This window comes from Triturus cristatus, chromosome 1_2 (assembly GCF_964204655.1).
Source record: "Triturus cristatus chromosome 1_2, aTriCri1.1, whole genome shotgun sequence".
NCBI lineage: Eukaryota > Metazoa > Chordata > Amphibia > Caudata > Salamandridae > Triturus > Triturus cristatus.
Genome location: NC_140580.1, coordinates 953074061 through 953095924, shown reverse-complemented (window position 1 = coordinate 953095924; position 21864 = coordinate 953074061). Strand labels below are relative to the sequence as shown.

The 21864-nt window shown below is 43.6% G+C and overlaps 1 protein-coding gene across 11 annotated transcripts in view; it reads right to left on the bottom strand.

The window, feature by feature from the left end:
• Positions 1-19030, bottom strand: part of ZNF618 (zinc finger protein 618) — a 1018163-nt gene extending 999133 nt beyond the window's left edge. For 6 of the 11 annotated variants that reach the window (XM_085610023.1, XM_085610044.1, XM_085610012.1 and 3 more), the window contains exon 1: positions 18491-19000. The gene's annotated coding sequence lies outside the window, so the exon portion shown is untranslated. Of the gene's footprint in view, positions 1-18490 lie in introns of all 11 variants that reach the window. The other 5 variants (XM_085610043.1, XM_085610045.1, XM_085610009.1 and 2 more) reach the window with 3 other exon arrangements.
• Positions 19031-21864: the final 2834 nt, after the last annotated feature.

The following is a 21864-nucleotide window of genomic DNA, read 5'->3' as shown; positions in this document are numbered from 1 at the left end:
TATGGGTTTTCTACCCCCCCCCCCCGGGGGCAGATCGGCCTGTGTTTTTGGCCTTTCTGTCCCCGGGGGGAGGAGAAAAAGCCACTAGACACCAGGGATGTTTTTTAAAATTTAAATAGAAGCGACCCCTTGGGCAAGGGTCGCTTCCTTTAGAGGCACAATTATTTAAAGACTTTTCTGCCCCCCCTGGGGACAGTTCGCCCTACTTTTGGGGGGTTTCTGGCACCGGGGGCCCACTAGAGCCAGGGATTTCCTTAAAATTAAAAAGGAAGCGACCTTGGGCAAGGGTCGCTTCCAGGGGGCCATTTTTTTTTAATGGGAATTCTGCCACCCCCCTGGGAGCAGATCGGCCCATTTTTTGGGCCTTTCTGCCCCTGTATTTAAAATTTAAATGGAAGCGAGCCCTTGGGCAAGAGTCGCTTCCAGGGGGCCAATTTGTTTTTATGTGTATTCTGCTCCACCCTGGGGACAGATCAGCCCTTTTTTTGGCCTCTGGGGGGGGGGGGGGAACCCCACTAGGCACCAGGAATTTTGTTTTGTGAGTAATGGAAGCGACACGGTTGCTTCCAAGGGGGAAAATTTGGTTCATGTTTTTTCTGCCCCTTTTCTTTGGCCTATCTGCCCAAGGCGGGAGGGAGGAGGCAGACAACCCTACTAGGCACCAGGGAGGTATTTCTTTTGCAAGGGGGGCAACATTTCTGTCTGCCGTTTTCTGACCCACCTATGGGACAGATCAGCCTGGCAGACAACCTCACCAATCCCTTGGGCAAGATCACCCCCCATTTTTCTCAGCCCTCTTTGAAGGCCCATCTAGCAGATTGACCATTTGGGTAGTGACATAGCATGTTATAATGTTAATTGTTTTTTTTCTTGTGAATTGCAATTGTAATGCTTAATTTCTCCCTTTTTGTTCTAGTTCAAGGCGTTTGCTCTTTAGACTGTTCCAGGTTGCGGTTTTGTTACTGGTGGTTCTGCTGTTTGTGTAGTTGCATGTGTTTGGTAAGTGAATTTTTTTTGTACAATGTAAATGTGTTTCATTTCCCTGCATGAATGTGTTTTTTGCAAATGGTCAAATAATAGCAGTATGTTTGGCTTCCGTTTTTTGAGTGTCAAAAACTTTTTGCATTTGTGCTCGATGTGTAGTTTGTTGTCTTGAGAGTAATTGGTTTTGTTTTTTTCTTTCTAGCTAATTATCGTTGGTTTTTGCTGTGTCTCTGCAGAGTAGGTGCTGGTGAGTGTAGCTGTCTCTTGCAAGTGAATTGTATAGTTTTTGAGTATATAGATCTTTGTGATAAAGGCACACATTTGTTTTTACTTACTTATTTGGCACAGTGTTGGTTGTTGTTGACTTGTTTGTGCAGTCTGCTTTCTTAGTAAGGATAATGGCTAGCCGCAGGATTACTGCTCAGCAGGTTGTTGGTATGCTTTTTGAGTCTTCCTATGACCATGGTTCAGAGACTGACTCTGCATCTGAGGCAGAGGAGGGAGGGGAAGGTTCAGGCAGTGAGTTTTCTCTCCACATGGAATCATCGGATGATGAAGCTACTCTCAGTGCGGATGAAGCGACTCTTAGTGCGGATGAAGTGCCTGTTTTAGAGGAGGACATTGATGTGCCGATAGTGCAGCAAGAGGCATCTGGGTTGCAGCCTGGAGCTGCAAGGCTTCCAGTTGGAAGTGATGACCTCTGGGTTGCCCCAGGCATGGTGCAGCCGGCATTGCCAGACTTTACTGGTGTTCCAGGGTGTAGAGTGAATACAGAAAACTTTTTGCCCATACATTTTTTTCAGTTGTTTATGGACGATGTGTTTTTAGCAGAGATTGTTGAGCAGACTAATTTGTATGCCGAACAGTTTTTGAGGGACAACAGTGCCAGCCTTAAGCCCCATTCTAGAGCTACCCGGTGGACTCCCACAAATCTGGAAGAGATGGATAAGTTCTTGGGTTTAACTTTTTTGATGGGCTTGCTAAGGAAGCCATCAAGGTCTTCATATTGGTCTACTAGTCCATTGATGGCAATGGCTATATTTCCGGCAGTCATGAGTCGTGATAGGTATTTGCTTCTGCTTCGGATGCTGCATTTTGTCGATAATGGTTTAGCGTTGCCACGAGATCACCCTGAGTGTGACTGTCTTTTTAAGATTCGCCTGTCATTGATCACTTTGTAGATCGATTTTCTGAGATCTATGCTCCAGGGAAAGAAATAGCAGTGGATGAGTCTTTGGTCTTGTTCAAGGGCTGCTTGGTTTTTAGGCAATACATTCCTAGTAAGCGGGCATGCTGTGGAATTAAGCTGTATATGCTGTGTGACAGTAGGACTGGCTATGTCTCTAATTTCAGGGTGTACACCGGTAAGGAATACAGGATTAACCCCCCTGGTTGTCCGTCCACTTTTGAATTGACTAGGAAAATTGTGTGGGAACTTGGTAGAGGATTTTTTAACAAAGGCCACCATTTATATGTAGATAACTTCTACACTGGTGTGCGGTTGTTCAGGGAATTGGCCAAAGTGGACACTGTTGCTTGTGGCACAATCCACTCTAACCGTAAAGGTTTCCCTAAAGAACTAGTTTGTCAAAAGCTTGTGCGGGGACAGTGCAGTGCGTTGTGTTGCGAGGAACTTCTAGCTGTGAAGTTTTCAGACCGGAGAGATGTCTACATGCTGACTACCATCCATGATGAAAGCACTTCACCTGTTACTGTTTGGGGTCAGGTTGCTGAAGCGCGCAAACCTGTGTGCAGTTAAGACTATAATAGGCACATGGGTGGTGTTGACAGAGTAGATCAGAGGTTGGAACTTACGCTGCTCTTCGTAAGGCTTACATTTGGTATAAGAAGTTGTCTATCCATCTTTTCCACTTGGCAACCTTTAATGGTTTTGTTGTATTCAAGAATTCTTGTCCTGAGTCAAAGATGACTTCTGCTAAGTTTCAGGAATCTGTGATAGGCAGCCTTGTTTTAGTGGAACAGGCAAGTGTTCCTAGAGTTGGATTGGTGGAGGATATGGCTAGATTGAAAGAGCGCCACTTTCCTGAACACATTCCTCCCACACCCTCAAAAGACTTTCCCAGTAGGAGATGTAGAGTCTGTTGGCAAAGAGGTATGCGGAAGGAGACTCGTATGTACTGCCCCGAGGGTCCTTCTAACCCTGCGCTGTGTGTGCCTGTTTGTTTTAGAATGTACCACACGCAAAATAATTTTTGGGAACATCCACGAGTGGTAAAGTGAACTGCCTGGTCTCTATTGTTTAATATTTTTTGTTCAATTTCAAGGTCGGCATTTGTGTAGTGTATTTAGTTTCAGATTTTGTGTTAGTAGATTTGTATCTATTAGCAATTTGTTTGTGTTTTCTTATTTGTATAAAAAAATCCTAAATGTGATGGCGGTGTGCGTGAAGTGGCGCTTGGCTGGCGGTGTGCGTGGACTGGCGCTTGGCTGGCACTGTGTTTGGATTGGCGCTTGGCTGGCGGTGTGTGTGGACTGGCGCTTGGCTGGCGGTGTGTTTGGACTGGCGCTTGGCTGGCAGTGTGCGTGGACTGGCGCTTGGCTGGCAATGTGCGTGGACTGGCGCTTGGCTGGCAGTGTGCGTGGACTGGCGCTTGGCTGGCAGTGTGCGTGGACTGGCGCTTGGCTGGCAGTGTGCGTGGACTGGCGCTTGGCTGGCGGTGTGCATGGACTGGCGCTTTGCTGGCGGTGTGCATGAACTGGCGCTAGGCTGGCGGTGTGCATGAACTAGCACTAGGCTGGCGGTGTGCATGAACTGGCGCTAGGCTGGCGGTGTGCATGGACTGGTGCTTGCCTGGCGGTGTGTGAGTAGTGACTAGCTGCTGGTCACTACACACACTGCTAGCCAAACGCCACTCCACGCAATCCATGAGCTGCTGTGGTTGCTGTGTCAGGAATGTGGGCGTGTGAAAGTGATGGGCCCTTGAATGGCGCTGTCTGCTGGTGTGAGTGTTGTAATGTGCTGGGCCCGCGGCTGGCGGTGTGAATCGTTTTGTGTGTGTCACACGTATGAAAGGTGTATGAATGGCCTGTAAAGAGGTTGGTGCCTTGTCGTGGCTTTACAGCTCACAAGCTGTGAGTCAATGGTTCCGTTTCTCGGCCTTTCAATTATTAACAGTGCATTTCATGTTTGTGAAATCTCTGGTTAATACAACTGTATATACTGAACTATCACTCACCCTCGTGCCAAATCCAACCAGTATGTACGAGTGCTTGAGGAATAGGTGGTTGTGCAGAAATATTTCTGTTTTTGTCAAGCAGGGTGTAGCTTGTCCCTTTTTGTGAATGTTGTAATGTGTTGGTTTTGTGCCTGGTGGTGTGAATGGTCTTTTTCTTTTTTTTTTAAAACAATGGTATCAACAGACAGGGAAACATGAGGGCAAATAAGCAGACGCCAATCACAAATACATTGCGGATACAATAATAACAATAACATTTTTACATAAATAGTAAAAAATATAGATACAAGAAGAGGATATAAGTAAAAAAAAAACATTTGTAGCAAACAGCCAGCAATATAACACATCCAGCTAGCGACTTGCAAATTAAGGTGTTAACAATACACCAATATTTGATTAGTCCCAGTGAAGGCTAGACCAAGAGCGTTCAAATTTAGCACAAGAGCAGGTGCCCCTGGCTTTGGCGAGCGCCAATTCCATCTCATAGACCCTCCTCAGTATCAGCCGCATATCCGTGAGTGTCGGGCATTTCGTCTCAATCCAAACCCTTGCAATACCAAGACAACAACAGGCCATAACAATAGAAAAAAGAGCGTTAGATATTAGGCCAGAGTCGTCTATTAAACCCATGAGTATCTCTTTCTCAGAAATAACGATATTCCTACCTGCCAGTTTACACAGTTCCTCAGTTACCTGAACCAAGTATGTGTTCAATTTCGGGCATGTAATAAACATGTGTCTAATATCGGCTGCATAAAGTAAACATTTAGGACAGTGTGTCTTAGGTGAAGAATTGGTTGTTGCCCATTTTGTAATAACTTCAGGTGTGTAATAAAGAAGAAACTTCAGGTGTGTAATAAAGAAGAAACAACATTCGATGTTGTTGGAGTTTTAAGTTTATATAGGTGACTGCCGTGTTAATAGTAGTCAGAGAGATATATATAGATCTTCTTCGCTCACAGCTATCCCAAAATATCGATTTAGTTTTACTACAGCCTGGCCGCCATCATCCTTTGACTCCATCAAAAGATTCTTGTAAATTTTCCCTATACAGCCCCTGCCAGTTACCTGTAGTAATGAACGGGCAGCCTTGCTAAGTCCACTAAGAGCAACTAAGCCTTTTCCATTGATGAAAAAGTCCCGTACTTGCAAGAATTTAAAAAATGAATTATACGGAACTCCGAATTCGCCTCTAAGAAAAGAAAAAGATCTGAAGCCATCCGAGTCATATAGTTGCCCTAATTGCGTGATTCCGCTACGCTGCCAGCTTCTCCAAACTGAGTCGTCAAAAAGGGCTCCTAGTCGCGGATTGCCTCCTAGATACACAAGTTCATGAAATTCCGGAATGTTGTATGCACATACAATATTGTGCCAGATCCGGTCTGCTTGTCCCACTATCTTAAAACGGACCCGCTTGAAGTAGTTCGGGTCAGACATCTTACACACTATGAACCTGTACTCTAGCCCACACGCCAGCTGGTATGATAACCAAATTTGAGACATACCCGACCCTTTAAGCAGACTCTGCAATCGACTGGCAAAAGCTGCCCAGAAGTATAGCTTAAAGTCTGGGAGTCCAAAACCTCCTCTTTCATAAGGCAGTTTCAAAAACTTAATGGCACGTCTAGCCCTTTTGTAACCCCAAATAAAGTTGCCAATAATACTGGTCGAGTCTTTTAAAGAAAGAGAAGAGGACCCTCAATGGGATAGCCCTGAAAAAATATAAAAATTTTGGCAAAATGTTTATCTTAACAATATTACATCTCCCCCAAATTGTGAGGCAATTGGTGCCATTTGCGCAGGTCAGCAGCAACCTTCTTAAGTAAGGGTTCATAATTTAGTTTTACTATTTTATTCGTCTGACTACTAAGGTTAACCCCCAGGTATGTAGCTGTTCGAGTGACGCCTAGAGATAATGTGTCAGGAATGATTTCAAAATTAGTTATTGTTTGAGTTTTATTAGAATTAAGCTTGTACCCCGAGAAAGCCCCGAATCGCCGAGCCTCCACAATCGTCTCCCCCATTGCCACAATAAGATTAATAGTGTTGACCGCGATGTTGTCCGCATACGCGGTGACTTTAAGACGTACGTTATTGAAAGACACCGGAATAATACTCGAATTGTGCAATAAGTGACGGATAAAAGGCTCAATGTAAATCGCAAACAGGAGTGGGGATAGGGGACACCCCTGCCTCGTGCCCCTCTGAATGCTAAAAGAAGATGAAGTTAAACCATTAAGCCTAATTGCCGCCATGGAGTTTATATAAGATTTCTGAACTGCAGTGACGAACCTCCGACCAAGCCCTACTTCTGCCATTATTGACCAAAGAGACCCCCAAGTAACCCGGTCAAAGGCCTTCTCGGCGTTATGCAACATCATTGATATTTTACCCCCCATCTGACAGGCGACGTCAAACACGGCAATTGCGGTATTAATATGTGTCGTGGTATCCCGCCCAGGAACGAAGCCGTGTTGTTGATCCGTTACAATTAAATGTATAAACGGTGCGAACCTTAAGGAAAGAATTTTGGAGAAGATCTTTGCATCGTGATTAATGAGAGAGATCGGACGGTAAGAGCCTCTTTCCTCTGATTGTTTTCCTTTTTTGAGAAAAACGACTATATTAGTCGATTTCCAAGAGGAGGGTGCTGCCCTACCTTCCAATATATCGTTGACCAACTTCAAAAAGACCGGATCGAGGATCTCTCCAAACGTTCTATAAAACACGAGGAGAATAGCATCCTCGCCAACTGCTTTCCCTAAGGGTAGGGCCCTAATAGCAGCCCCTATCTCCTCTGTGCCCACATCCCTATCCATTAGTGCCGTTATGTGTGGTTCTAATGAGTTCATTTCGCTATCCCGAATGTAGTCTATAGCTGTATGCTGGTCGAAAACTAGATTATCGCTATAGAGGTCAGTGTAAAATTGTCTAAATTGTTCCAGTATGTCCGTCGTCTTATTGTAAGTTAGGCCGTCACTTCCCTTAATACTCTTAATATGTGTGTTAGCCCGCTGATCAGCCAGCTGGAATGCTAGGACACGCCCGACCTTCTCCCCGTACTCATACTGTTGGGTTCTAAATTTAAAGTACTGGTTTGCCACTTTCTCCTTTAGCCTACGACTAAGTTTAGCTCTGACTGATAAGAGCTGCTGGTAGATCTCAGTTTCGCCTACGTCCTTTATAAGAATAGCATTAGCGTGTAATTGCTCTAAATCAGAATATTCCCTCCGTTCAGACTTCGACTTCCTAAGCTTTTCCCTGTTCTGTTCAAACAGGTATTGCTGAGTGACACCTCTAACATAAGCCCTAAGGCAGTCCCAAACTATAGCCCAAGGTGCAGTTAGAGAATTATTGTTAATAAACTCTACAAGTAGTCCCTGCATACGCTGGACAAAGTCTGAATTCTTGAGTAGATATTTGGGAAATGAGAAAGCCCTTGTAGGCCCTCTCGCATCAGTCCTTTACTGAATAGTAAATAATAAAGGATTATGGTCTGAAGTGATTTTCTGACATACCTCTATACAAGATTCTTCAATTCTGGACTGATTAGCGAATACCATATCGATCCTAGAATAGTGCCTGTGTGGGTTAGAAAAGAAAGTATAGCCAGGGCTTGCTGGATAAACCGCCCGCCATATATCCACAAACTGGTGGATATGAAGTAAATCCCTTATGGCAGCTCTTGTCTGTATCATTCTAGACCGGCCCGAGGTGTTAGTAGTATCCAAGCTTTGATTCAATATACAATTGAAATCACCCATGACAACAAGTTCGCCCTCCCACTCCAACAAGTTTTGAACATAAAAAAGAAATAACCTCAGGGCAATCGTTGTTAGGTCCATAAATCATACAAATTGTTAATTTTTTTCCGTGTACCAAAAGTTGGGCGATTGCCCACCTGCCCTTATTATCACATAGTGTACGGAGAACCGAAGCTTTGAATGTTCTAGCTTTAAGGATAGCAACTCCTCGTATTGAAACAGTCTGTGTAGTACAAATAATCATATCAAACCCCATTTTCTTAAAAAAGACCACGGTCTTTAAAGGCCAAGTGAGTCTTTGTTAACCCTACAATCTGTGGCTTATAAGCTTTCAATTCTTCCGATACCAATCGCCTCTTCAAGGGAGAGTTCAGACCAGCCACGTTCCAGCTCATTAATTTAACTTTAGACATAATTAAACATAATAATCAGCCAATTGTCCCCACCTTGAGCCCGCAGTACCCTCCTAGCATGCCCACCTGTCTCTATTTTAAATAACTTTTGGCAATTTTCTTTTTTTTCCCCCTAACATTCTGAGCTAGCTTAGCCTTAGCAATTTTCCCTTCCAAATCCCAAAGAAGGTCCCCCCCCAACCGACCCCCGACCCCCCAGTCTTGGAAATGGAATCACCCCAATCCCTGCTGTCAAATATGACAGCGTTTAACCAAAGGACACCCCCTCCCCGGCCCCCCCCTCCCCAAGTGAGCCTCCACCACCACACACCGACCATGTCTAACAACAACAGAACAAAAAAAAAAACATATCAAGTAGTCAGATGATAAAGCTACCAAGCCATATACACATCATTTCCTGTGGCTTAATTGAAATTACGTGTGACCTCATTTTTTTAGGAACTGTTTGCCATTTAAGTAAAGCATTCTTGGCCTCTTGCTCATTAAAAAAAAAAAGTAAGCCTGCCCGTCTTTTATAACTTTAAGGCAGGCTGGATCCTGCAAATACACCTGTGTACCAGCTGCTTTAAAAGTATCCATCAGTTTTCTAAGTTGCCATCTTCTATCCATAGTAGGTTTGCAGGGGTCAGGGCGGACAAAAATGAACATTGTACCGTTTTGAACAGGAGCTGTTGGTCGAGCTTTATAAAAAATAGCCTGCCCAAGTAGAAAATTCACTATATAAATCAACATTGGCCGTGAGAAGCTTGGGTTTCTCTGATTGGCCACAAATGAGGGAAGTCTGTGTGCCCGCTGAATTTGAGTGTCCATGTCCCAATCCGACAAATCAGGGAAGGCTTTTTGGAACAAACTAACAATGAAAGCCCGTGGATCCGATCCTTCCCTGCCTTCATGGACCCCAAACACCCTCAAGTTCTGGCGTCTTTGCCTATTTTCTAGGTCTTCAATCTTAATTTGCATGGCTGTCATCTGGAGATCATGGGCCTTGACTGAGTTACAAGATAAGACATTGGCTTCCTTGGCTTCGGCCACCCGTTGCTGGAGGTCCAAGACCTCAAGTGAAAGATTCGAGACCTTACTAGTCACCTCAACGAGGGCCTGTTTGATCTCTTGGCTATCTGCTTTAGCCTGCTGGAAGAAGCTCTGTGTCTCTTCATGATGTGTAGCTAGAACTTGTAACATAGTAGATAATGTGGGTTCATCCTGAAGAGTACGTTTAGTTTGGAAACATTAGTTGCTACTGTTCACGGGCCCCCATTGGCAGAGATAGAGGAAGCGGAAAAAAGCAGAGGAGGCAAGGATGCGTGCGAAACATTTGAAGTACCTAGTACCGATGTATCTGCTTGAGTTGGTACCTAAATAAAAGGACCAGCAGGAAAAAAAATAACAGGGGAGGTCAATTCAGCTGCCTGAGTAATGAGTTTTTCCGGAGATATCCGAGTAGAGTCACTCAAATCATGTATGGACTTTGACGGCAGTTGCCGCATTTGTTGTTTTAGCAGAGACGTTAGAAGTGTCCATAACTAAACTTACACTCGAGTTTATTAAGTCAGAATGAATTACCTCAGCCGCCGTTGGAGTTGAGGCGGACTCTTGTCGCTCTAGATGTGTTAGAGATTTCAAATGACTAGATGCTCCTCCGATGTTAGATAGACGGGCTACTAATGTTTTTACCTCACCCTTTGACGACACCCACTTACGCAATGGGCTCGGCCCTAGATCAGATTTGGAAATAGTTGTGGGAATGTTAGTAGTTCCTTTAGCCCCTGCTGCACCTGATACTAGGGCCTTAGCTCCTCCGCCCAAGCCGCGGCCTTTACTTCCTTTACCAACAGAGTTTTTTGTCCATTTGCTTTTAATTACTTTTTCAACCTCGGGCACAACCTCGTGAGATGTAATAAAGCCTCCTTTAATTCTATTCCGCTTGTCATGTGACTCGGCGCACTTAGTAGTTGGTACATGTTCCAACTTATTCCTCATTGCAAATCCTTCTCTTTGATTGCCCCCGCTGCCACTATCTGAACCACCTGCAAACCCAGAGTTACAGTCTGCAAAAGTAGCACCTGGATCACCGAATGCACTCTCACCGCCTATCGAACCAGCCGACACTGCCTCCTCATCTCGGTCGTCCTCCGCTAAGTGTTCGCCTGTATGTGGTGCAGCCGTCAGACCCAGATTTGTTGCCGTGGAGGTATTGGTTACTGAACCGTCAGGCCGCCCCATTCCGCACTCAATTGCGGCGTTCAGCGCATCAGCTAGTTGACGACTCGCGGTGGATGACTCTGAGCCGATAGCATGGAGGAGGATCGAAGCTCCACCAGATCTGAGAAAGTTCAAAATAGGTCTGCCCATTTGAGAGGTATTATGATTATGACTATCAGTGCCAGTACTGGTAGACTCCAACCCATATGCGCTATCACCGCTATTAGCTGCTGAAGCCAATTGTTGAGCGCCTCCCACACCGTCCATTACCTCCGCTAAACCGCTATTAACGGTTGTGGTTTCAAATCCTTCGGTTTGTCCAGCCCGTCCGCGCCGGGTGTTTCGCGGCGGGGCCATTATTGAATCAAAGTTCCACCGTTCTTTATCTTCTTTTCTTCGCAGCTCCTTAGCGCTGCCGATGTTCTGTTGGCGCACGAGTGTCAAAGGCTGAAATTTTCCACATATTTTTGCGTGGAATCACCGTGCCGGCACAAATGTCCTACCCCACAGCGTTCTCCTTAGTGTCCTGAGTAAAATGATACCTCACTAGTGTGGCTGTCCAATGCAGAATTGGCTAAAAACATATTTAAAAAAATATAGCGCTTAGAATTCTCGGTGCTATACCCTTATTCCCTATGTTTTGGGCTCTTCCCAGTCACAGGCCCTTGCCCCACCCACACAAGTGAGGTATCATTTTACTCGGGAGACTCAGGGGAACGCTGTGGGGTAGGATATTTGTGCCAGCTAAATTTGAGGTTTGCCTGGCATTCTGGGTAGGAAAACATTGGGGGATCCACGCAAGCCATACCTCTTGGACTCCAAGGGTGTCTAGTTTTCAGAAATGTTTGGGTTTGGTACTTTCCCAAGATGGCCGCCGAGTCCAGGCCAAAATGTCAGCCCCCCCCCCCCCCCCCCTCCAAAACCAGGTAGTTTTGTTATAGGTAATTTTGAAGTCTCCAATGTACGATTTGGGCCATTTCCTGTTGCAGCCACTATGCCTACCCACACAAGTGAGGTACCATTTTTATCAGGAGACCTGGGGGAATGCTGGGTGGGAGGAAATTTGTGGATCCACGCAGATTCCAGAACTTTCCCACACAGAATTTGGAGAAAAAAGTGATTTTTTTCAGTGAAATTAGCAGATTGCAGGGTATTCTGGGTAGGAGAATGTTGGGGGACCCACGCAAGCCATACCTCGCTGGACTCCCCTGGGTGTCTAGTTTCCAGTAATGTGTGGGTTTGGTAGGTTTCCCTAGAAAGCCGCCGAGGCCCGGGCCAAAAACTCATGGGACCCCCCTTGCAAAACCAGGTTGGTTTGTGATAGGTAATTTTGATGTCGCCTCAATAGGTTTTGGGCCCTTGCCTGTCGTGGGACCCTGACCCACCCACGCAAGTGAGGTACCATTTTTAATCTGAAGACTTTAGGGAACGTGGGGTGGGTGGAAATTTGTGGATCCACGCAGATTCCAGAACTTTCCACCACAGAAATGTGAGGAAAATGTGTTTTTTTGACAATTTTTTAGGTTTGCAAGGGATTCTGGGTAACAGAACCTGGTGAGAGGCAGTCAAGTCACCCCATCCTGGATTCCCCTGGGTGTCTAGTTTTCAAAAATGTATAGGTTTGCTAGGTTTCCCTAGGTGCCGGCAAAGCTAGGGTTAAAAAACTACAGCTAGGCACTTTGCCAAAAAAGGGTCATTTTTCACTGTGAAATTGTGGTGTGTCCACGTTGCGTTTTGCGCCGTTTCCTGTCGCGGGTACTAGGCCTACCCACACAAGTGAGGTGCCGTTTTTCTCGGAAAACTTTGGGGAACGCGGGGTGGGTGGAAATTTATGGATCCACACAGATGCCCGAACTTTCCACCACAGAAATGTGAGTTTTTTTGACAATTTTATAGGTTTGCATGGGATTCTGGGTAACCGAACCTAGTGAGAGGCAGTCAAGTCACCCTATCCTGGATTCCCCTGGATGTCTATTTTTTAAAAATGTATAGGGTTGCTAGGTTTCCCTAGGTGCCAGCAGAGCTAGGATGCAAAAACTACAGCTAGGCACTTTGCAAAACAAGCATTTACAATGCAACGGTCTCGGCATTGTTAAAGTTAGAGCTATTAGCATTGCTCATGACAATGCCGTTTCTTTAAATGTTTTAAAAACAAAAAACATAAGCAAAAATAATGTCATGAGCAATGCCAATAGCTCTAACTTTACCAATGCCGAGACCATTGCATTGTAAATGCTTGTTAAGAGAAGAAATGGGTTAGATGAGTCTTGATGGACAGCAAGTATCAGACCTACAGGCCTGGAATTTCGGTGACACCAGGAGGGAAGCAGGGGATGGGTCCAGCCCTCCCCGAAATCAGCAGGAGATGCAGCCCAGTTCAATGCAGGGATCCAACGCGGCAGTAGGCTCAGGGACCAGGGCCAGCATGTAGTCCTTCCCAGTTATTTATGTTAAGTAGCTGAGCCAGTCCTGCGGCTCTGCAGCAGAGCCTATTCCAACCTCCTGAGCTGGTTATCTACCACCGGCGCTCAACCCACCATGCTATCTTAAAGTCCAAAGCGGACTGAGAGACGATCGGAGCCCTGCGTAGTTCCGCCCTGGGTCGCCCCGCCCCACGCAGCACAGACACTGCCCTGGCTGGTGTGCGCGGCGGCAGCTGCTCTGGAAAGCCCCGCTGGCCTCAGTCCACACAGGACTCCGCCTGGCACCGCGCCCGCTCACAACAAAGCAAACATGCACAGCTCTGCCCTTCCAGGCGGCAGATGGAGACCGGTAACACTGGCGAAAAAGGCCGCGTTGTCATTTTGAAAATCAACACGTCGCGCGGTCCAAAAGTGCGAAAAATAAAAAGGGACGCGAGTCTTCTAGCGAACTGCGAAATTTGCGCAGGCGGACGCTGCGCCACGTGCTCCCCGAGTAAGACACATGCACGCTTCCAGAGAGTGGAAAGCAAGCGTTAAATACAATCATGCACAAATACCATTGTCAGAGATATTTTTGTGTTGTAGTTAAGTGCCTGCCATTGATTGCTACCGTAGAGCACTGGAACCCCAACTGGAGGCGGATGGGTTCCACGGTGAAGCAACAGGGAAACCCATTTCAAGGTTCAGCTGGAAAACACAGCCATAGGTATCTGACAAGGCACAGGGCCCCTCCCCAAACCCTGAAAGTGTGGGGGTCTGACTGCCACTGCATTTGAATGTGTCGCATTGAACTGGAGCAGTGGTCATGTACTGGGCTCGCGCACACGAGAAGGAAAACATTAAAACCTTCCTTACACCAGAAACAACAAAAGGCTCGAAAAGTTACAAACATGTACTCTCCGGTATGTACAATTCTCGCACCAGCTCCCACGTGATTTACAGTTCGACCAGCAAAGAATGAGAATAGCATGGGGGGGGGGGGGGGGTCAAAACAGGCTGCAGGGAGCTACAACAGAAACACTGGTCTCGAGCACACCACTGCCTTTCTCCGAGGCGAAGGAGAAATGCCTAGGAGAAAGGCAGCGGCATTTTCGGATTCGGGGGCGTGTTTTTCTTTTCTCTCCTCCAGCCATTGGCTGGAGGAGATAATTAGACTTCTTGCAAAAAACACGCCCCCCGATCCGAAAAGGACGGGGCCTAATCGGAATGACGGACCTCTTCTCCAATGGCTGGCCAGCATTCAAGAGGCCAGCCAATGGAGAACAGGGGAGAAGAGGGGCGGGTTCAAGCCCCTCTTCTCCAAGTCATTAAATCTCCGACTTCCGGTTCTGCCTTCGGCAGACCGGCGGTCCTCGACCTAAAAAGTGTAATTTTTCATTGGGAAAATGTGGTGTGTTCGCGTTGCGTTTAGAGCCGTTTCCTGTCGTGGGCACTATGCCTAACCACATAAGTGAGGTACCATTTTTATAGGGAGACTTAGGGTAATTCAGATTTGTAAAGCAACTGTTATTACCTATTGACTTTCAAAGCATTTCTGCCTTCCAAATGAAAGACAAAGTGTAAAAAAGAAGTCATTTTGAAAAATGACCGATAAATCTCATGCTAGTATGAGTATTCCCAATTTAGGAAATGCGCAAATATCTACTGTTTCTAAACTCTATATTTTGTTCGCATTTCAGAAATACATAGGTGTCTTTCATACCGATTTTTCCATGTATTCATTTTCCCTGAATAATTGCTATATACTCGGTACATAAAAATACATTGCAAGTCGCTGCTCAGTTTTTGGCTCTGGGTTCGTCGGGTTCTTGGTGAACCTACAAGTCCTATATATCCCCACAACCAGTAAGGTCCAGCGGATGTAACTGTGTATTCCTTTCAAAGAGCTGTCATAATTAGAAGAAGTTACAGGTGAAAACGTTGACACAAAAGGCAGATTTTTTCAACTTATTTTCAATTTTTCCTATATTTAAGTGTTAGTTTCTATAAAGAAACCTTGAAGGATCTACACAAATGACCACTTGCTGAATTCAGAATTTTGTCTACTTTTCAAAATGTATAGCTTTCCAAGATCCATTACTGCTTTCATACCCATGTCTACCATTAACTGGAAGGAGGTTGAAAGCACAAAAAACAGCAAAAATAGGCTATGTCCCAGACAAATGACAAAACTGTGTAAAAAATTTTGGTTTTCTGACAAAAGTCTGTCATTCCCTAAAAGCTGGGAAAATGTTGATTTCCGCCCCACAACCCCTCTGTTTGATACCATTTGCAGGAAAAAACCCAGACGCTTTCATTTACAGCACTTTTTTCACATTTTTCCAAGAAAACAACATTTAGCTGTTTTTGGCTCATTTCTGGGTCCCCTTCAGGGGAATCCACAAACCCTGGGTACCTTTAGAATGCCTAGGATGTTTGAAGAAAAGGACGCAAATTTGGCATGGATACCTTATGTGGTCAAAATGTTACAGGGGCCTAAGTGCGAACTACCCCAAATAGCCAAAAAAAAGGCTTAGCACGGGGGTGGGGGGGCCTAGCAGCAAAGGGGTTAAAGCACAAGGTAGGTATACTTTGATGGTAAATTTAACAAGCATTGGCAAAGTCAATTAGTCTCTTTTGGCTTTGCCAAAACAGACCTATTGGCTCGGCCAATGCTTTTTAGCAACAGCAAAAAAGAGAATAAACTGCCTATAATATAAATGATGCAATATGTCTCTATCGATTCTTGCATTGAGGCTAGCTATATCTGTTGTGATATCATGATTAGGAACATCATGGGTATTTTCAACATCTAATTTTTATTAGAAATATATAAAAGGATTAAAATCAATACTGATTGTCAGAGTTACACACCCACAATCTAATTAATAAATTTGAAACATAGAATGTCTAGGGTATAAGTTAATAAAATACAAAGTTTATATAATATTTCATTTAATTGAATAGATCTCTTTGTGTACTTTCAAGTTGAAGGCTAGTAGAAACATTCCACTTCTCAATAGATCCAAAGCTTAAGAGACAATATCTTCCCAATTTAAAGGGTAATATTTTCTGTCACAACAGACAAAAGATTTTTTTAAGGGTAACTAGCAAACCATTATCCTATCCTACCAATACACTGGACACCGCATGATGACATAGACATACATGTCACCACATATGAATTCTTCATGACACACCGGGCATATTGATTTTTGTATTTAGCATTCAAAGATAGCAAAAGTTAATCTTCGGGCAGTACATTTTTTTAAAGTGTGAAATTGCATTTAAAATATTATTGTACTTTAAAAGAACATGTCAGAGGGGAGGAGGAGGCGCATAGGAGGATTTTTAATGTGTTTAAAAACACAAGATGACCAGGATCAGAAAGCAGAGCAGAGGGAGTGAGTGAGCAATAAAACATGCTAAAAGAACAAAATGTAGTTCCCTGAAATCAAGGAGCAGAAGGGCAAATCATCCAATCAGAAGACTGTAAAGAAGAAATGTTCCAGAGACAGGACAAAAAAATAAAATAAATAGGAAGAGTGCCATCAAATAAGAAGCAAAAAAGTAAGACAGACAATAAAGACATCTAATTAAGTGTAAAGGGCTGATCCAAAGCCAAACACATGAACATATTGTAATGTATTAGAGATAAGAGGGCTTTCTTACCAGACACTTAAAACTGTTTTTAGGCGAGGCCAAAAAAGTATCGTTTATCAAGTCACTAAAACGAATGCCCCAAGCTTAATGTGCCGATGTTTTTGGTGCTGACTTTCCAGCCATGGCTTGCAACTGCTACTTCGCAAGAGCCTCAGAATTCTCTATTTCCTTTCGCCCAGCAGTCTTTACATAATGCTCATCACCTTAACAACAAAAACACTCATGCCTTTCACAGTTACCCATCCACCAGACCGTCTGTTCAGTTATGGGAGGCCCCTATACCTCCAGGTAACATACTTTAATTTCTATACTGTATGACAAAAGTTATGTTCCTCTCCATGGTGGAAGAGTTTCCTAGCACTGAAAAAAAGAAAATACAAATATCTCTCAAAATATTTAAACAAACTATTTAAAAAGTCAAAGATCGCCGCAAACATTTAAGGCTTTTGCAACGAAGTGGAAATTTACAATTTCAACAAATTTAACAAAACTGATAATGTATTTGAGGTCAATCTCTAAAACAAATAAAAGAATGACTAAACTGAGGGCACACCAACATATTTGAGATAATTATTTGGCCATCAAGCCAAAAAAAAATAGAGGAAGTAAAACTTGACATTCACTAGAATTCCATCAGGGTCAACCAAAACTGAAATGTGCTTGCTATTTGCACAATGTAGAACTCTCAATAAAAGATGGTCTTTGACATGGCGCAATGGACACTACACATAACTATGAACAGGTTCGGCAAACCTTTTAGAATTAAAACATTTTAGCCAAATATTCAAAATAAAATCTTGTCTATGTAATTTGCAGCCTACAGCAATAAGTCTTCCTCCTTGCACTACTGGACGATCATGGCTACTTTTCCACCTGACAAGGCTCCACTTTTCAGCTACACTTTATGCAAAGCATAACATTGATTTTGCTAAAATTGAACTTTAAGTAGGTGAAAACAGCTCTTTAAATCACCAATATCAGTCAGCCTTCAACATGCCCCAAAATCAAAAAGGCTGATTTTCAGATTCCTAGAAACAAAAATTTCAAAAAAAGAGGTCTTACACATCAAAATGTTGATTACCAATTTCCCCTAAAGCTGGCAAAATTTTATTTTGAGTAGCAAAAGTGTTTCCTTTTCTCTCAATTTTTTATTTGTATTTAAATTCATGCAATTGAATTTGTACACGGAAATCCGCACCAGAATAAGTAAGAAAATCCTTTACATCCGAATAATTCCCACCAATTCGTGAAAAAATATCCAACTTTAATTTACAAAAAGAAATAAACTGCAAATATTTCTTTTTTTCTCCTTCACAATTTTCATTTCTCTCGGTGAAACAAAAAAATTCCCCTGTAGGTGGCGCCATTAAAACGAAACAAACTGCAGTTTCGGGGCGAAGAACACAAATTTAGAAGGAAAAAAAGAGAGAATTAACGGCCTTTAAAGGTTCAACAAAAGAGGGGGCGATGTGTGAGCGGAAGAATGGGGGCGGCACAGAAGGGGCGCCATATACTATGAGGGGGTGTGTTGGTTACGGTAGGGGCCAGCTGCGTTTCTTTCTGAAACCTGAATTGTACATACTGAAATGGCCGCTCTACCCGGCTTTGTTTTCCGCCCTCCCAGCCCACTTTGGTTCCCCGATGAATGCTGGTAAAAGTATAGAGCGTAATGGGAAGGCTGAACGATAAGTCGTTTCACTGACAAGATATACATGCGACGAGATTTTGGAAATCTATTACTTTTTTTTTTACAGATTAAGGGGGAAAATAATCGCTTTACTGCAGCGCGACACATCGCTGGCGCTCCGCCCGCCCTTCCTGCGAGTGCCCCGCCGCGCGCTGCGGAGTGCATGGCCGGAGTTTACCTGGTGTCAGTCGGGTGGCGTCCAGTGCAAGGCCCGGGCTCCGCAGCTGCTCGGGGTCCGCGCTCCCCCGCACACACCGGTGGCGTCGCACCAGAGGGTGATTCCGTCTACTTTTTTTTCTTCCTTCTGTATTATTTTTAATTTTATTGGTGAGGGTGGAGGAGGTGAACGCAGGGAAAGTGGCCGGGCGGGCTCTGCAAGGGAAGCGTGCCCGGCCGCCGTACGATCGTTAAGGACTGAAGGGTGAAACAAGCAGCTGGGGACCCGAAAATCTCACGCGGAGAGGGCTACAGCCACTTGTCTCCGGGGACCAGATAAACACAGCGCCCGCAGCTCTTTGACCCCCACCGCCCAGGAGGAACTGCGACCCCCCAGCATCAGGGGCCAGCAGAGAGCGGAGGCCAATACACTCCGGCGTCTTTAACAAACTGCGAATTTCTTATTTTCTCCTCATGGATCCCCACATATTCTCCCTTCTCCTGCCTCGCTCTCCCTGGTCCTCCTTTTCCCTCCTCCCCGAACTTGGATTGTTTTTTTTCTGTGGAAACTCTTCACAAATCCGAATTCGAAATCTCTTTTGTGAAATCTGAATAATTGAATTGAGTCCCCGCCCTTTCAAATCCCAGGGATTTCTGTTACGGTTTTTCTCATTTTCTCCGTTTGTGTGTGAGAGAGACTGATAGAGGGCGTTCTGTGGTGAAAATTGGGACTACTTTTTCTTAGAATTTTTTTTTTCAGACCAAATATTTAAAATAGAAATATTTCTCCTTTCGAATATTGTCTGCAAATGAAATTAAAGGGAGTAGGTTACATATTTTCTTCCGATTGCCTATAAGGGAGCAGCCGCGTTATTTTTCTGCTGCGGCCCTTTAGGAGCCTGGAATGTACCAGAAGGCCTCAGGGTCCTCATACACACGAAAGCTTGAATTCACCCTCAAGCCTTCCATTTTGAATTTGAAATCAATTTCGAAAAAGCTAGTTTGTGGATACGTACGAATCTCTAGAAGAAATATAATGAATTTAATCATATTTAAAATTACTGGAAACGGCTTTATCTCATACACCACAGTGATGTGGGTGGGAAAGATGGCTTTTTTCTTTAACATGAAGACAAACGTAACATTGCGAAGCAGCAGATGGACAGCTGCCTGCAAAACCACAGATGACGTTTTTCATTTGTAAAATGCAATTAATTGTACATTTGGATTTTGTCGAAATTGATAGATTTATGTTTTTAGATGCATATGTGCCACAATATGTTACAATTTAAGTGCATTTCACTTGGTTTGAATTTTAATCTCTTTATTTAAGGCTAAAATTTATTTTTGGACAGTTAAGATTTTTTTTGATTTACAACTCTCAATAAGAAAACTACTATTGTGGTTCATTCAGTTGTTGGAACGTTGATGATTCGTGAAAACTTGTCCATTCAAGATAGGTAGATTCAGTCTTAGTGATATGCTCTGCAATGATTTCATTCCACTGCAACTTTATTAAATCCGAATAATTTTTTGATTGACTGTAGGAAGAACGTAATAATTGGTAAAATAAATCCGTGCTGAATTTGCTTTCATTTTAAATGCAAACTGACAAAGTGTTTATTTATTTCTCTGCTTGCCTTATGTTTATTTGAAAGTCCGAAATGTTTTTCAGTAGTAGGACATTGTAAATATGTTCTTTTAAAATATGTTTTAATGCAGAGTTTCAAAATTGTATGGATTTTCTTTTTCAGCATGCACAGTTGTACGCTAATCTTCAGATTGCACTGCTGGATGGTAAAGATAATGGATGTATTTTGGGGCCTTATTGTGACTAGCCTTAGATAAAACATTATTCCAATGTTAAAACATATGTTCCATGTTGCAGTTCAAGTGACTGCTCTCAGCAGTTTCCTGTTAAAAAAATAAATAAAAAGAGGCATGTAAGGGAATGTTTTTGGCGTTAGTATCATTCAGTATTTTCTTTAGTGGTATCCTGCCCATTCACAATCTTTTGGTGTTAATGTGGCTTAACTGAATGCTATGGCAATATAGAAATATTTTGTGTGGTTATTAAAAACAAATTTAAAATAACAGTTTATTTTTAGATACCAAATACATGGTCACATGCAACTGCCTAAATACATAAAGTAAAACAATCATATTATAGGACTATATCAGTTATAGGACTAACATAATTTGTGAGTACTTTTAGATTAGGACAATCGATCTAGCGAGAGTACAATGGCTAATAAACAGAAGGGAATAACTAGAAAACATTTTTAAAAACGTATTTAATATCTTCACAAAACTCTTGATCATCTGTGGCTCATTGCCATTCATGCATGCTATGAAAGCTTAGTTTCAGCCTCTAATTTCTCTATGATGAACAATGGTTTCAAATAGCACTGTCTCAAGGAGGCCGGTGCTGGGCAAACATAGGTTATGTGTTCAAGGGATTCAAGTTTATATCTACATAATCTGCAGCATAAACCTTCTTTGACTTTCCGACGTGCCAGAAACTCTTGCAAGGGGACAGGCTGATACTAAACGTGCAAAGCTGCACTTTAGATGATAGCAAAGGAAACTACAATCATTTGTAGATGTTCGTTAGCCTTGATTGTGTCCATATCTGAAGATGTATTTGACCTTAATCGCCATTTCGAATGTATTGTACCGAATATCTGATTCCCACTTTTTTTCTATCTGCAAGTTGAACAAGGCATGACTTAAATATTTTAGCTAAGGATTGCATGGACTAGAGTTGGAAATTGTAACACAATCTTTTTGCACTTTCAACCCAATTGGTGATTATAATGTTCTCCCAGGCGATGCTTTAAACTTATACTAAGTTTTCAGAATGTTTGATTTTTAAACCAGTAGCTTTCTCTTGAGATGAATTTGGTTGGATCTGGGCCTGAGATGTAGAACGAGAGAGACCGAAGAGCTACTTATTGGTGCAACATTGTGCTAGATCAAACCACCTCAAAAATGTCCCATGAACAGAATTTAGGTGGGCATCAGCTTGGCGGATATGACACAAAAGAACGGTTTCATGGACACCCCTGGTAAGTCCTTTACCCGGTGCAAAACTGCCACAAGTAAGGCCGATGCTTTTGGCCTTAGCGATTCACACTGAGAATAGAGTCCATCTGTTTAATCAAATGTGACTCTAGATGTTTGTAGGTGGTGCCATTGGTATATTGTAACACAGGCTAAGGCAGGGGTACTCACAAACTTTCTCTCGGGGGCCAAATTTACAGTGTGGTTTCTGGCTGAGGGCCGCACCGGTGGGGGCGGGGCCAGTGGGGGCGGGGCTAGAACAAAAAAAAAATCTATGACCATAAGGTTGAACACAGGCCCCTGCAGCGGACGCCTTTGTCCACTGAGCCACCA